This window comes from Mchenga conophoros, linkage group LG13 (genome assembly GCF_057382185.1).
Source record: "Mchenga conophoros isolate Kocher_MC1m ecotype Shallow Benthic linkage group LG13, M_conophoros_male_GT1.1, whole genome shotgun sequence".
In the NCBI taxonomy this organism is placed as follows: Eukaryota; Metazoa; Chordata; class Actinopteri; order Cichliformes; family Cichlidae; genus Mchenga; species Mchenga conophoros.
In genome coordinates, this window is record NC_140538.1 from 20,695,337 (window position 1) to 20,711,385 (window position 16,049).

A 16,049-nucleotide genomic window follows, 5' to 3' on the forward strand; every position below is an offset into this window, starting at 1 on the left:
TTCCCCCCCTGCTCTGTGTACACAACTGTCGGAGCCGCGGTGCTATTTTCAGTTCATTTTCATTCAAGAGCACGCGCCTTCCTTTTTCAGCCCCTTCAAAAGTTTTTCCCAACTTTATTCCAAACCTCAGTTTGCCAGCAGTCATGCAGCCACAGTAAACTATTCAGTAAACAATGTATGGTGTTAACGCTGAGATGAAAAAGACGTGCTGGAATTATATTGGCAGGTTGGTATCACACTGCCTCTTTTCTAAATGGCACAGAGAATCTGACCTTCTCACGATCTCAGCGCTGTCAAAAGATGACCTTTGTGCACAGCATCACGTAGTCAATGTCTTCGTCTTTAGACAAGGCAAGCTTTGCCTTTTAAAAAAATCACTTGTCAGTAGCAACACTGTAAGCAAAATAGAGGGGAAAACAGCAGTTTTATTTTGCATGTAGCCTGGTTTAGCTGACAATAATCTGGTGTTTAAGGACTCTGGGTTAGAATAACAGTGCGAAAAAAAGTGATTCAGAGGCTAATTTACTCACAGTCCAGTCTCTCCAGAGAATAAAAGAAAATTCACTTCAAACACCCACGTAAAATCTGTTAATGTTTTTTTTTCCCAGGACATTCTCACACCTCTTTTTTGGGGGACTTGTGAAACTTGGTAAATCAATAAACTTGTGTTATACTTCTCGGGCTGTGGGTGTAACCTGAGGGAATTACAGGAGGAGGAGGAGGAGAACGGCCAGCTTGGCTTCCCTGGTGGGTCAAGGTGAGTCTGTTAGCCTGATGGCTTGTTCACTCTGCAGATGTCACCTGGTCATTATCCTGAGGCAGCCATCTGCCAGTTTGTCCTGCAGGGCCTGGCCACTCAGTCTTCTGGGCCCTTTGTGACTGGCAGGATCTATGCCGCTTTCTCTTCTTACTCTGACCTGCTACTCCACCTGCCTCCAGTGACCAAAAGGCCAAGCTGGTCAGGGCCAGAGGGAAGAGAAAAGACACATATAGGAGATCCAAAAAAAAAGAAAAAAAAGAAAAAAAAGAAAGAAGCAAGTTTTGAACTATCTGCCACAATGTAAACTGGGATAAATTAATGATGCAACCTCAGTTTTTACCTGGGCTAGCCTCACTGCCAACTGCTTGGCTTCTCACCCTCGGTGCCGGTGGGATGCACAGATATGCTGCCAAAATAAACTCCAGCCTCCCTCACCGTCTCACCGATTTCACTCATTTCACTTGATTTTACTTAGAAAGTGCTTGACATGATTATTCCATTTCTTAAAAGTATCTATTGAGAAAATCCTCCGATACTAAAGCTAATGAAGACTGTGTTACATCACCAAAGTTAATTGCCAGGCCTTAAATCTTTCCGAAAGTGTCTCACAGCAGGTAATTTTGTAGGAAAATTAGAGCCTTACTTTTGGACATGCTTAATCATACCCTCTTTCAAGGTGCAGGATTTGGCTGTGGCTGTTACTTTTAAGATGTAATTTTGACTTTATGGGGTTTTAGCTTGGCTGGCTGACTACAATGAGATTTAATTCCTGAAGTGAGGAAAGGAATATTTTCTGGTATTGCTGCAAAACAGAATAGATTCTGCGGTGCACACATATCCACTTTAAGTAATTTTATTCGCTGCAAGCCCTGCTACACTGATGAATGTGCGTACATGTATTTATTGAATTTGAGTTAGCGTAGACACTTAGTTAATAGTTTAAAATTGCCCTCCAAGACTGATGTGAGGCATAATAGCAGCGTGAACAACAAAAGAGCTCGTAGATTAGCTTAGCATAAACAAAAGAAAGCCAAGCCAAATGCGGCAGGAAAAAGAAAACATATCAGTGTCAGTGATTTTTGTATCTCGTGCTTAGCAATCAGAGCTATAGAGGCTTTGCAGACACGTGACTGCTTACCACTTTTTGCCCATTTTGGACCCGTAATAATCCTGAAACAGAGAAAAACCTTCTAAACATTAAGGAGATGAGATAAACTATGGCAACTCTGAGTAAACAAACAAGTATATATACTATAAAACAGGGGTCGAAGGGTGTTTTTCACATCTTTTAACTTTACTTTTGAAAAAATGAGAATTTTCCATAATTTAGCTGTTATAAATACTGACACTGACATATCAGCAAATAGCCCTGTTGTCTCACACATGCTGACAGCAGGAAATAGTTAAGGGCAGAGCCACAGATAACCAATCAGACAAAACCCATAAACGCGCTCATCTTCTGCCTGCGAGTAATATCCAGGAGGCTTTGATTTATTTATTTTTTATCATCTCACACTTTTATCATTTTTACTCCCCACAAAATACCATTACTGGCTAATATGCACACACGCACACTTGCGCACACCTTTGATCTTGTATGCCCAGTGATTCTGATATTTCATCCTTGACCCAGTTTGAACTCAGAACCTGCAATAATGTGCTGGACATGAATGGCTGCGTGGGCAATCTGCTCCTCCTTTCCTTCTGTTGTTTTTTTGGATCCGTTATGCTGTTGTTCTGGAGGAAGGCTCACCACAACTTGAGGCTTGGCTGTGTTTCCAGCCCCTGATATAGAAAGGAGAACCATGATTGTGGGAGGCCCACCCTCTAACCTGCCTGTGCCCCTGGCAGCCAGAACGGGCCAGCTGGTACTGTCAGGAACCTTGACAGATGACCTGCTGGGCAGATACTTTTAGTTCATGATTCACCCATCATTATACAAACATACAGATTAATGTATAATGCACTGAAACTGTAGCATCCTCCAAAGGTGCAGGTCTTGCCTGATAACATTTACTGTAGAGCACCATAAACTGCCGCTTATGGATCTGTTTTGTTGTGGGTCACTAGATTTTTTTTGAGCCAAAGTAGGTAAATGTTTGCAGAGTGTATTTTAAAGTGGGTGTGAAGTGAATATGAAAATAAATGTGCTCTATGATCTGTTTGAGGATGAAAGAGAAGAATGTATGTAATTGTCAAAACAATTGGCTCAAATGTTCAGGAGTCTCACAAGATTCCTTCATTAGCCAAACCAGTAAATTATACGCTATTTTTCATTTTCTGCTTGATTTCCAAGCCCAGTTGCACTTCCTACTGCAAACAGTCTTGCTCTCTTGCTCTGTTATAGCGTGTTTGTGCAATCTCTCTTACAACTCCAACCCACACAGCTAACCTATGGCTGGATGCCATGTGCTGTAGTTTGTGACCATACTGGAGGCTGTCAAAGGCATTATGGGGGGAGAGTAGTAATGCAAGTAAATAAAAAATAATAGTAAAAAACCCGCCACAGACCGCAGCAGCGTATGTCAATTTAATATTAATAGCTGTCATCCCCTTGCTTAGAAAAAGAAAATAGATTGGTCTCCAAGAGCAAAATTTGTTTAAGGTACATAGGACTTTGCAAAAGTCTGAAGCCATGTCTTTATATTTTGATAGGTAAAAGAAAATAGATGTAGCAATTCATCGAGACAAATGATGTGTTTTTAAGGCATGCTGCTTGTAACAAAGTGGCTAAAGATGCTATTTAAAACTGGTTCTTTGCTAAGTTGTCTGTTATGTTTGAACATAACACTGGTTAGGTGCCTTTTTATGCTTGAATGAGTCATAGATCAGTTAAGTGGCTAAGTACTGTTCTTTAACTTCTGTTTAATTATTTGACCACGATGACACCTTTGATGAAATGTGATCTCATCATCTACCTTTGACTTGACCAATTTCATTTCTTAAATTAGTCTCAGTGTTCACATACTGCAGGTATCCTGTCCTCTGCACGTGTGTAGTGGCTGTAAAATGTATTAAATATGCTGTCTGCTATTATGATACTATGTGATGTGACACTTTAATCAAAATAAATAGAGATCAGCGTGAGCATAGCATGAATCTAAAGTGCATAAAAATGAATTTATTGAGCTTACGTGGAGTGGCTGACAGAGGTTTTTATTTTTTATGCAGCAATTTAGATCTGAAAGCAAATACTTCAAACTGCAAGTGACAATTATTGAAATTAACCAGCTTACAGTTCATTTCCCTATTCATATTCAGATTTTATAATTCAGACCGAGCTCGAAGCGCCAGAACATCTGGAAGGAACTTTTGTTCCCTGAGTGACTGGGAGACAGCTGCCTCCTCCAAGGTTGGTAACAGTGGTCTGACACTCTTCACGTAGCCGACTGTAAGCCATGTGGCACGGTGCCCTCCGCATGTCCTCAGCCAATGAACAAGTCGTCTTTGCACTTGTTGAAAGGGAAGCAGATTGCATCTTATAGCTGAAAAATACTTTGGTGAACAGGGCACCCTCATGGAGGGCATACAAAACAACATCTTTCCAGCTTGCACGTGCACAATTTGCTTTTTCTTCCATCTTTGAATAGCAAGCTACAGCCATACAGAAAACGGCTGGAGTGTACACACAGACACGATTGCAGGTTAAACAAGAAAAAAATAGTACCAGAAATTTCAGCCTCTGCAGTATTGCAGATTTGAATGGAGTTGTAAATATATTATTTACATATCATATATTTATTATCTATTTATTGTTAATTTAGTAAATTAAATGATGTTATGTTTATATATTTAAAGCTCTTATGATCATTTTTTATTTTTGTTTAATGAAAGGGCATCAGACAAAATGAGTGGGGGAAGATTAATAAGACACACGGACACATTACCTTTTACTAAGTAACACTAATTTGTTTGATGGCTAAATAGTCAGAAATAAATAACTGAAATCAATTTGACGCTGAAAGATGAAGGGAGCTGGTCTCACTCTGTCAACTATACTCTGTGACCGAGGAGTTTCATTTCTTTATAATAGCCTGCTGATGTCAGAGGAATGCAAAGCGACTCCAGAGGATGTAACACAAGACAAAAACATCCCCGTCTTTAAAGTTTTATCTTGCTATTCAACAGAGGATCTAAATGCAACCAAAACAGACAGATAAGCAGAATTAAATTACTGGATGATAACAGAGGTGATGCTGACATGAAAGCAGCTTGTCGAAGATAAATTGCTGTTTAATTCTGACAAGTTCTTCAAGGCCAAATCTGGTATTGTGAAATATTTTAACATTTAAGAATTTTCTCCCCAGTTCCTCTACTTTTTATTTATTTAGTTTTTAATAGACACATAATTATTCTCCTAAGGTTTCCACCAGTGGTGATTCTAGAGTCTATTGGGGCTCTGGTCAAAGATTCACAGCCACCCCCCAACCATCATTCATACCATTATGTAATAAATAACCTGACAAAAACAATATAAAACTGTAGGTTAAAAATTACTTTAGAAATGCCAGACACGTTTAACGATGCCTAAGACCTTTAACCAGGTGGCTTGTTATCTTGTGTTAATACAAACAAGGCAAGTCTACCAGGTCGACTGTCGGTGTTCTGATAGCTGCAGTCAACTTTGTCAGAAATATCATTACATGACTAGTGTAACATCCACTAGTGATGCCAGTGGAAGCTAGATTATTCAAGTGTTTGTACACCTTAGTCAAGGCCAGACTAGTAGCATTTAGTTATTTAGCATAGTCCCCACTTGGGGACTACCGCTTGATATCATCCATCATATTGTACTGTTTGCATAAGTGTTTAAATACCATAAAATCTCAGTAAAATTGATTATTTTAATCATACATGCATATGAGCCTACCCCGTACCTATATATAAATATGTACATACAAGATTCCAATACACAAAGGTGAAGACAGGTAATTTGGTACATCTGTCATAATGGGACCAAGACAAATGTTTTTTTTTAAATCTTGGGCTTGCAGCCAAACATTTTATTAGAATGACCTTTACATGAAACAATTTGTTTCACAGGTGTGAGATAACTCGGCATAAGCAATGTGGCATACTTATTTTCTGGCATATTCAAAGAGGCTTTCTTTTAATCCCCCACCCCCTCCAGAATAAAAGAAAAAAATCCAGAAGCTGTCATTTAATTATATATTAATACCAAATGAATGTTTTTTGATGTGAAAGGAGCAGCTGGGTTCTACCGGTTAAAAAATTTATGAACAGAAACTCTGACCTCAGTGTGAAGACTCCCGAAACCCTCTCTGCAGCAAGAACTGCAGGCATTAACCGTGAAGATGTTGACAAGTGGTTTAGGCATTGCGGTGGTTTAGTCTCTCCACCATGACCCGCAGATCCCCAAGTGCATCTGTTATTGTGATAAATCTGGACTGCAACACCAGGCAGTTAGGCTACATTAATAAATTAATGAAACAAGCAGTAAAACCAGTATAAAAAAACAAGCATGAAACAAAACTGGTGCTGGTTTATTGTTCTGCATCCTTGTTAAACACCACTGGCTGATGCATTGTACTTTACCTGCAAATCTCATCTGAGTGAAGGTTTCTCGATGTGTCGAAAGTCCAAAGCTGCTAAAGTATTTAACCAACAACAGTAAAAAAACAAAGATATAGGAGAAATCCATAATGTCTTTAATTTACCCAAAAGCGTCCTGATTTTCAACATTTTAAATAACGTCTTATTTGGCACAAGAATAGAGTAGACTCGGATATATTTTAGTTATATAAAGTCTTCCATGTATGCAAGTATTAGCCAAAAAGGTATAATTAGTAATAAGGAGCAGTCTGGCTTTACTCAGTTTATCTACTTGTGCAATTGCAGTCAGTAAAGCCCAGAATCAATAACAGAATTGTTAAATACACCCAGAAAAGATTTATTGAGCTCTCCAAGACCCTAAGGAAAGTTTCTGATATGCTAATTTAATCACAGCTGAACAGAGCCATGTGTCAGTGACATCAAAGCAACTGCAGGGCAATCCTGTACACACAGAGTGAGCTGCAACTTGGCAATGCACTCATTTGTCTCACTAAGCATGTAGGATATCCACAACACCTGCAGGACAGATATACCATAAATGTAATGCAGATGCCCAAAACACAGGATAGAGACTGAGCTAGGCATGTTAAAAGCCTCTGACAGGGTCAGTGCTCTTCCTGTTGTCTCCACTCTTTCCTGCAGGTAGGGATCGGCAATGTTAACCAATGCTCTTTATCAGGTTATTTATGCCAACTCCTCTTTCTGTCTTGCTCTCTGTCACCCTCACCATATAACTCTTGGTTTAGCTTTTTCCTTTGATATCTGCTCACACTTCACTTACATCCATCAACACACCAGTAACTGACCTACATACAACAGATGTTTTATTGTTATTGTTTAAATAATTCCAATTCTGTGTGATCGCTCTCTCTTTTTGACCAAGTCTGGACTTTGCTGGAAACTCAGTGAATAAATATGGTTAAAGAAAATTGCACTAAAGCTACAAATACATGTAATTTGCGAATCATATGTTCTGTTTGCTTTCACTTTATACAGCATAGAAAACTGGAAAATATGTGCGCTGTCATATAAAATCATGTGAGTGTTGCTTGAGGAAACACTGTGCAGGGCATTTATTGTAGGGTTGTGTATGGTATAAAGAGCACATGCTTTATTCTCATAAGCACCGAGCATTACAAAAGGTTTTGTGAATTAAAAGCCCAAATGACCCACTGTCTTCTCACTGATGAGCAAAACAAAAAGCTATTTAATGAATAAGATATGCAAGTGAAGTGACACTGGTCACAAATGCGCTTTCTTTTTCATTTTGGATTGCGCTTTGAGATTACAGGAGCAATAAATAATAAATCTTATTTGAACAGCGGTGTAAAGTCTAACAGCGCTGCGCTATTTGCCTTTCAGTGGAAAAAAAAATCCCTCTTCCCTTTTGTTTGAGCTCTAAGGAATTTTTCTTTCCTTTCACAGCTTTACATCATTTATATTTTCATCACTTGCATTAATGAAACATCAGAACAACGAATAAACAAACACCACGAGCTCATTGCATGAAGGCTGCGAGTGCAGTTACTGGGCTTGTTTTATAGTGTCTGACATGCTCTTGTGCCATGACTGGTCATTTGTCAGCACTAAGAAAATGTATCAAAAAACTGCTTCCGTGAGTGTTTTCTGAACTAACACTGTTACCCCATGCTCTGTATGTTCTCTAAGAGCTTATGTGGCGTTTTGACAACATCCCACTGCTCCTGTCTTTGTGTCTCAAACTGAATAGATGCTTGATGCAATGGGCTGAGGCATTCCTGCCATGAAGCGTAGATTTAAATTTTTACAGTAACAAGGGATTTCTTCTTTGATAGGAACGTGAGAAACATGGATATGTTTATGGCTTAGTGTCTTCAACTATTTCATTCATTCACATTCATTGTATTTGTCAAAGCAAATTCTTTTATTCATGGCACGCTGCGGAATAGCAATGAGGTGTGCAAGCGTGCACATGTTTTCCCCCATGTGCATGCGTTTTCCCCATCGCTTTTCCTACCGCTGCATTTCATTATGCGCTTTGTATCTATATTATGAAGAAAAAAAGATGTTCCTGGTTCTTGTTCCTATTTAAATACAATTCTATGTGTGCACACAGTTTGTTTTTACAACTTGCTTGGTCATGCAAAATTAATACATGACATTTGAAGATGAAACAAACGCTAAACTTCCCGCCATCAGCTGTTTCATCAAGCTAGGTGACAAATATATTAAACATAAAAATAATAATAATAAAAATAAAAAAACATGCATATGTGCCTCATCGATATGTTTCTTAGGAATTGTGTCACTTTTTCTAGTGCATCAGGCCATCGGGTATCTTAAAGTTAAGTTAAACAATTTGATTTTGGAGATTTGGAGTTTATATGATCAGTCGTGTCCAGAATGGACTTTGTTTAAGGCACTGGAAGCCCTGGTGTTAGCTGGGGGGGGGGGGGTTCTGCTGGTAGGAAGCTCTCAGACTTCCTTTCTTGTCATCTGCTTCCAAAATCCAACCCACCCATCCACCAACTTAGCACACCACAAAATCCCAAACTTGAACTCCTACCAAATGGCAAACAGTGACAGTGCACTTTTGAAGTGTTTTGTGTAACTGTTGCCATTCATATCTGTCAGGGCACAGATTCACATCCACACAGTAATGGATATTTTGCAATGAAACGTAGCAAAGAATATTGTGGAATGTCTTTCTAAGCCCCACATACATAAATGCGAATCCTGTCCAATCTCCATTTACCCACATGCAGCAACGTGTAACTGTGTAGTGCTGAAAAGGATATATGCCAAACAAAACAGGTGGAGCGCTTGGCTTAACCAAGCGTACTGCTCTGCACTGACTGTCATAAGAAGCTTATCCACAGTTTGCATCAGAAGACAATTAGAGTCAACATTTTTTTAATTCACAATTTAGCCTAGCATTTTGGGCTGTCATTGTGATGGTTAATGACACGTCCATAAAATATTTATCTAAAATCTTAATGTAAAAGTGTATTTGACAAGTGCCTAATTTAATACACAACACTTAATATGAAAATTAGAGCTGAACATTATATAACTATTAATGATGACCAAAAAAAATGGTGATCACTAACTGTGCAAAATGCTGTTAATTACTGAAGGAACTATCAAGTGTTCATGACAGAGATTAGTAATTGATTTTAGACACATGAAATTCTTAAACATTGAACAATTCATTTGATTTGTTGCATTACTCTCTGTAATCTTTAGTGAAGTGTCTTTTTTACTATGTTAACTTCATATTAAGTTGCTACAAAAAAAAAAAGAAATATTAAAAAAAGATTCTGAACATCAAAATCTGAGATTTCAACTTCAACCTCCCCCAAAAATTTAAAGATGGGGGCTCCTGCTTTACATCTACAGGACAAGTATAGCTACTTAAACCATCCAAGTTTTTTAAAAGACTACAAAATGTCAAAGCATCCTAACATTTAATATCACAAAGGTACACATGTACATGTGAAGGTCTTAGAACCATTTTCTGAACAGCTTTCTCAGCTGCTTTTATAAAATCTGACAAAAGGCCCAGCTACTTTCGTGGGTGCTTAAAGTTTGGTCAGCGTGCCCTTTACACACAAAATATTTGATCTAACTAACATTTTATGAAGTTTATTTGAGTTCTAAAACATTCAAATTCTGAGTAAAAATCCAAACTTTCCCATCAAGCTGGTTTTCATAGCCACTGAAGTACAGATCACCTTTGAAACAAAACAGAGTTGGAGTTTGGGTTGGAGTGGGGTGGGGAAGGTCCATTAAGATCTGTCTGCTGTGACTCACCTAATTAAACAGACAGAATTTCGCCTAAGCAACAGTTTAATGAATACGTCATTAATTTTTTTTTGGATAACTGTATTATTATTTTGTCAGCTTTATTGGTGCTTTATACATAGGACTGTTCTGAAAACAGAGAGACTGAATATATGCTCACGGGAGTAAGATGAGCTCTTTTCATAAGAGATCTGCTTCTGTCTTTGTTAACATATCTTTCCATTTGAAGTGTACTGAACTATGAGAGGCTGTGTTTTCCTGTCACACTATATCATCCCTACATTTAATCTTTATCAAAGAATGCAAAAAGCAGATCACTGGCCATTATGAGCATCATAAGGGGCTATATGATAGAAAACAGTGTTATCAGTAGATACAGGATAACTTTTAGTGCTATTAGGATGTCATATTGAATAAGGCAGACATAATTCAGATCAGAAGATAAACAATAAGGTTGACACAATGCAGGAAAAAATCCACACAGAGAACAATTGTATAAATGTTAATACAATTATTTGAAGAAGCTCTGAGGTCACTTCTTTGAAAACTTTCCAGCTCAAATTTGCACTGATTTCTTAAAGAAATGAATAAATCAAAACACAGTCAAAACATGCTGTGAAGTTTGTTCTGTATCAAAAATAGAGGAAAAAACAGTTTGATGATTTGAACATAGGATATAATTATTTATAGCCTGTCAAAAAACAGAAAAGTGTAAATGTGAGAAAAATTAAATAAGATCCCACTTCCCAATAATTCACTGAGAAGATTTAGGAAATAATGAATAATTTCTTTCAACCCCTATCATGGGCCAAGATTAGTGCCAAATGCAGGATGTGCATGTGAGCACGAAACAAGCAGCATAGACGGATTCATACCTGCGAAAGAAAGCCTGCCTCTTTTCGCTGTAGAGTTGCTATGGTTCAAAAGCTGCAGAACGACAATTTAAGTTTCCCAAGAGAGGCTTCAGCAGTCAATCAGTTTGGACAGGCTGTGAAAAGTGGAGGAATGAGTGGAGGAACAAGTTTCATACAAGTGGCAACAAAAGCTGATGTGAAGTTAAGGACTTACTGAGATGCAGTTAAATGGAGGAAGGTGTTGCTAAAACCTGCCAGGTTTAGGTAATGGAGTCTATTTTATAAGGATCCTTGTAAAATAAAGGGTTAAACCCCCAAATCTGCTTCCACTCTCTACTTCTTTAACCACAACTGCTACAAAAGGAGCATATTAAGGCTCAGAATTAATTAATACAAAAGGTGCAGTCAAAACATTTCGGGGACATGTGAGGCATGAAAGCTTAACATGGGAAATGGAATAAAACCAAGTAAACGTACAAAAAAACTGCTCAGGAGAACTGTGGCTTCATCTTCAGCCTTTTAGAAGGGTTTGAGAAGGAGGCTCTGCTCCGCTGGGCTCCACCGGCATCAAACCCGATCGATGGCTCTTTGATCGCCTTGAACTAGCTCTCTTCTCTCCTGCCTCAGCTCACCGGGGGCAAACAGGCCTCTTCATGTGAATCAAAACAGTCAAGAAATGGCTTTGGTGGGATGTTGGTAAGCACCTGGTTTAGCCTCCTGCCTCACTCGTTTCTGGCAGAGCAACCACTTTCTTCACTCTCCCACATGCAGCTCCGAATGACAGGGATCACTCTAAATATATGTGCACTAAAACGTAGCTGTGGTCTGCCACTGCCAGGAGAATGCATGTGTCATCTGCAGTCGCCGGAATTCAGAATGACATTTCTTCCAAACGATTGCCCCTGGGCAAACATGCCATGTTTGTTTACACATGAATAACCCATCACTCCTCATGTCTCCTCACTACGTCAGTGAAGATATTCCCAACTGTTGAACCAAATACAGGTTAAGCTCCATACAGAACCACAGAGCGTTCATTAATACAGTGATAATATCTAAAGAAGCACGAAAAGAGTCATGCATGGAACTGCAGAAACATGCATATATTTAGATTTTTAGGGCCCAGTCAAGCATAAATAAAGTGGCATGAGTTTATGGTTCATTAACACCAATTTGCGTGTCAGTATTTCCATAATTTCAAACTCACATTGGCTTCTAAGAAAAGTCAAATTTTTACAAATGCGTTCTTTATGTCAGCTCTGTTGGATTTCAATGTGCATTCATTTCTATTGTTCTGTTCACTCACTTTACTTTTCTTAGCTAAAAAGCCTGAGCAACAAAAACTAATGAAATACTGCTGTATCTCCACCATGATCTCATTTGTTGCCATTGCTATTATTGTTGTTTCTATGATTAGACTACTTCCACCTACTAAATTGTTAATCTTTCATGCATCTTAAAATATAGACCAATATTGTTCTATGACATGATGTTCTATGTTTCAGTTTCAACAGGGTCTCTCAGAACTGTCAGGAAGGAAGGAAGAAAGAAAGAAAGGCAACATTATCTTAACTTTTAATTCAAGTGATAGATGCTAATTTGGGGATAAGTGCTCAATGCTCTCCAGCTTATAGCATAAAAAAGACCATCCATTCATTTTCTTCCATTTATTCAGTTCAGATCCCTAACAGGTTGCAAGGCTAGCACTTTAAATCGTTTAAAAAAATAAAAATAAATAAATCACACAAAAATGAACAAAAGGTGCTCAATTCAGGCTTGTAACTTCCCCATTTGCATGGTTGCTTGTTTTTTTTGTTTTTCTCAGTTGCAGTGCGTTGAGCTCTTTTGGGCACCATAATTTTCAGCTGCAGATTAATATACACGGGATGCACTAGAGGGTATTTACAGCATCAGGATGATATATGTGACTCACAGTAAACCACTGTGTGCATATTCATGATAATGAAAGAACATGTCAGCCAGTTTAGCAGTGCAGTTCATTTGTGTGTTTTTAAACAGTGGAGCTTTATGGCAGCTCAGAAAAATAAGATATCACAGACTTGGGTTCACTGACAATCCTTTTTTTCTTTTCTTTTAAATGTATTATTGGTATTGTAATTTTTGCATATTTGCAGGGATAAGGTAAACACATTAATTGCTGGATGTCTTATTTAACTATTTATTAGAAAATGAATTCATTGCTGTAATAGCTTAAAGGTACAATAAGTAATTTTGAGGTTGTTTAACAGAAAAATATGCGTACTCATAAATATCCATGGATCAGGGTGTAATTACAGCTTTAAAGAAACTGATGCATTCTCATAAACTTTGAATTAATCCATAAAACATACATATCTAAGCAGGCACCACTTTGTACTTCCATCTCGGATATAGTGGCCAAGATTAACTTAAGTTAAATTAACTTAAATTAAGTCGTTCTGCCTAGTCCCGTTTTAACTATGTGTCTAGAGACTGGCCGCTGCTCTTTCAAGGTATACATGACCATGTAAAATTCGTACATGTATGTTTTCATCATACATAGACATATGATCCTCTCACTTGACAGCTGACAAAAAGTTGGCTAAACAGCAATAAATAATATTATTCCACCTAATGTTAGACTTCAGTGTCTCCAAAATCACTGTTTTACTCTGATAAACAGTTTGATGCTTAGTGAATGAACTCTCATACAAAGTGAGAATATTATCCAAGTCCAACAACGTCCGACAGTGGCCTCTTATCAACAGGAAAGCTTAGAATACCTTAAAAAACTCACTTCAGTGAAATTAGCTTCACTGAATTGTACTCCTTTCATAAAGTTTTACAACCTCCTCCAGGGTAATAAGATGTGGACACCAGGCATAGTGACACCTGTGGTCCTATACAGTCACTGCAGTGTTGTTTGTCCTACAGCCGCCACCATAATTAGAATTACGCGCCTGATTTGGGAGGAGCAAGAAAGCAGAATTTAATCTGCACTTTACTGACATCTAGTGGTGACATTTTACAGATTATAACTATAAAGAAAAAATTAAAGACTGTCAACATGAGCAGATATAATATGCTTACTTTATGGTATTAATCAAATTTTAACATGGCACCACATATTATTCCATTGGAATAATTGATAGTTGTAACTGATTACTAAACATCTAATAATCTTAATTGCTTTAAGATATTAGACAACTTTACTTAAAAAATCATCCGTTTTTAAGTAAACTAACTAGATAAATAGTTGTAAGTATCTACACTGAATTGTAACACTTGCGAGGTAGAACAATTTTTCATAAACATGACTTCCTAACTCCGTTAACACAAATCAAACATGCCACTTTTATTTGGCAGCCGATTATTGCAAACACACACACGCTGAGAAACACGACACAGGAGCAAATAGGTGAAAAAGAAGCAAACATGATCTGTGCATTCCCTTTGATCTGAGACTCTGTGAACTGAATACCAACTTGTCTTGCCCCCAGGCAGTGCAGTTCATTTGAAAAAATAGCTGTCAGCATACTAAATAACAATTCATACTATTTGCGAGCACAGAGGAAGCTTTGCATTTGTAGCTTCTGATTTACTTTGCGAGGCCAAATGTAGTCCCTTCTTCTGCCAGTTGTTGCTGTCTTCTCACTGGCGATGACATGTCTCTCTGCATTCACGTGAAAGAGTGTTTGGTTAGTTTCTCAAGTTGGAGTTGCCCTCCTGCTTTCCTGAATTGCTCGTGTGCTGGGTTCACTGGAGTTGAAAGTCTATCAGATTTAATTGATGGAGACCCTCCAGAACCAATGAGGCTAGAAAAGCAGGACAGCCCCTCTCTTTGGCAAGCCAGGAGGCCATCAGTGAGGGAGGCAGGATGAGGGCTGTGTGTGATGTTCATGCGTGAACCTGGGGCTTTGGAGTAGTGGTGTGTGTCTACCCCGGTGCCACGCCACATAAACTTAGGACCTCCCTGTCAGATGCAGACACAGGGCCTTCGGCAACACACAGGAGGAGTCTGCAAAGAATAGACTCAACATCCCGAATGCTTATCCGTTGTCACGTGGCTGTCACAATAAAGACACATGCTATGTAAGGATACTGAAACGGTAATGGTGCCTGATTGCATGCTGGCTAAATTACATTTAGTCATGCTAACATTATGGGATTGTCCTTTTCACATGTTATATTTATAACTGGGTGGCACAGTGGTGCAGTGATTAGCGTTGTTGCTGCACATCGAGAAGGCTGAGGGTCTGAACCCACCAGCTGACTGGGGACTTTCTGTGTGGAGTTCCTTCCTGGTTTCCTCCCACACCCAAAGACATGCATGTTAGACTAACTGGTAATTGGCCGTAGGTGTGAATGTGAGCATGAATAGCTGCCCTGGGATATACTGGTGACCTGGCTATGATGTACCCTGCCTTTTGCTCTATAACAGCTAAGATAGGCTCCCCTCCCCCCAGGACCCTGTATTGTACAAGCGCTTAAGAAAATGAATGGATTGATGGATGGATGCACTTTGTGGCATTTATCTTGCACTGGTCCTAGGAGAGAGAACGAGTGGATGACCCTCTGACAGTCTTTAAATTGAGCAGATTTCAGAGCAAGCACAGTCATCTACTAGAGAGCCAGCAAGCAGCACTGGCAGTATCCTTAGAGCTCCTCAATGTAACATCAGCGGTGTAAATGGACTGTGCCTGCTCCCAACAAGGAGCATCAGGACAACCAGTCACACCACATCAAAATGATCGAGCTGCCTTGACAAACCATGGACAGTTATCAGTCCAAAACTGGAATTAAATGCTTGTCTGTGTCAAACCTTGGGCTTGGGGGAATAAAGTGAATGTCCAAGAGAAAGTTATGATTACTGGCATGAGTAGGTGAGGGAATATATGTAAATACATCTGTGTATTTTAGATGTGAGGTAATATGTAAGTTTAACAGTTTGCATTAACACAATGTGCCAAGTCTGGCTTATACCTTGATGCTTTTTACATGTGGACTAATATAATAACTGCATAACCCTGTGATGATGGTACTTTCAAACGGCTATCATAATGTTAATGTTAAGGTTCACATTTTAAGTGAAATATTAT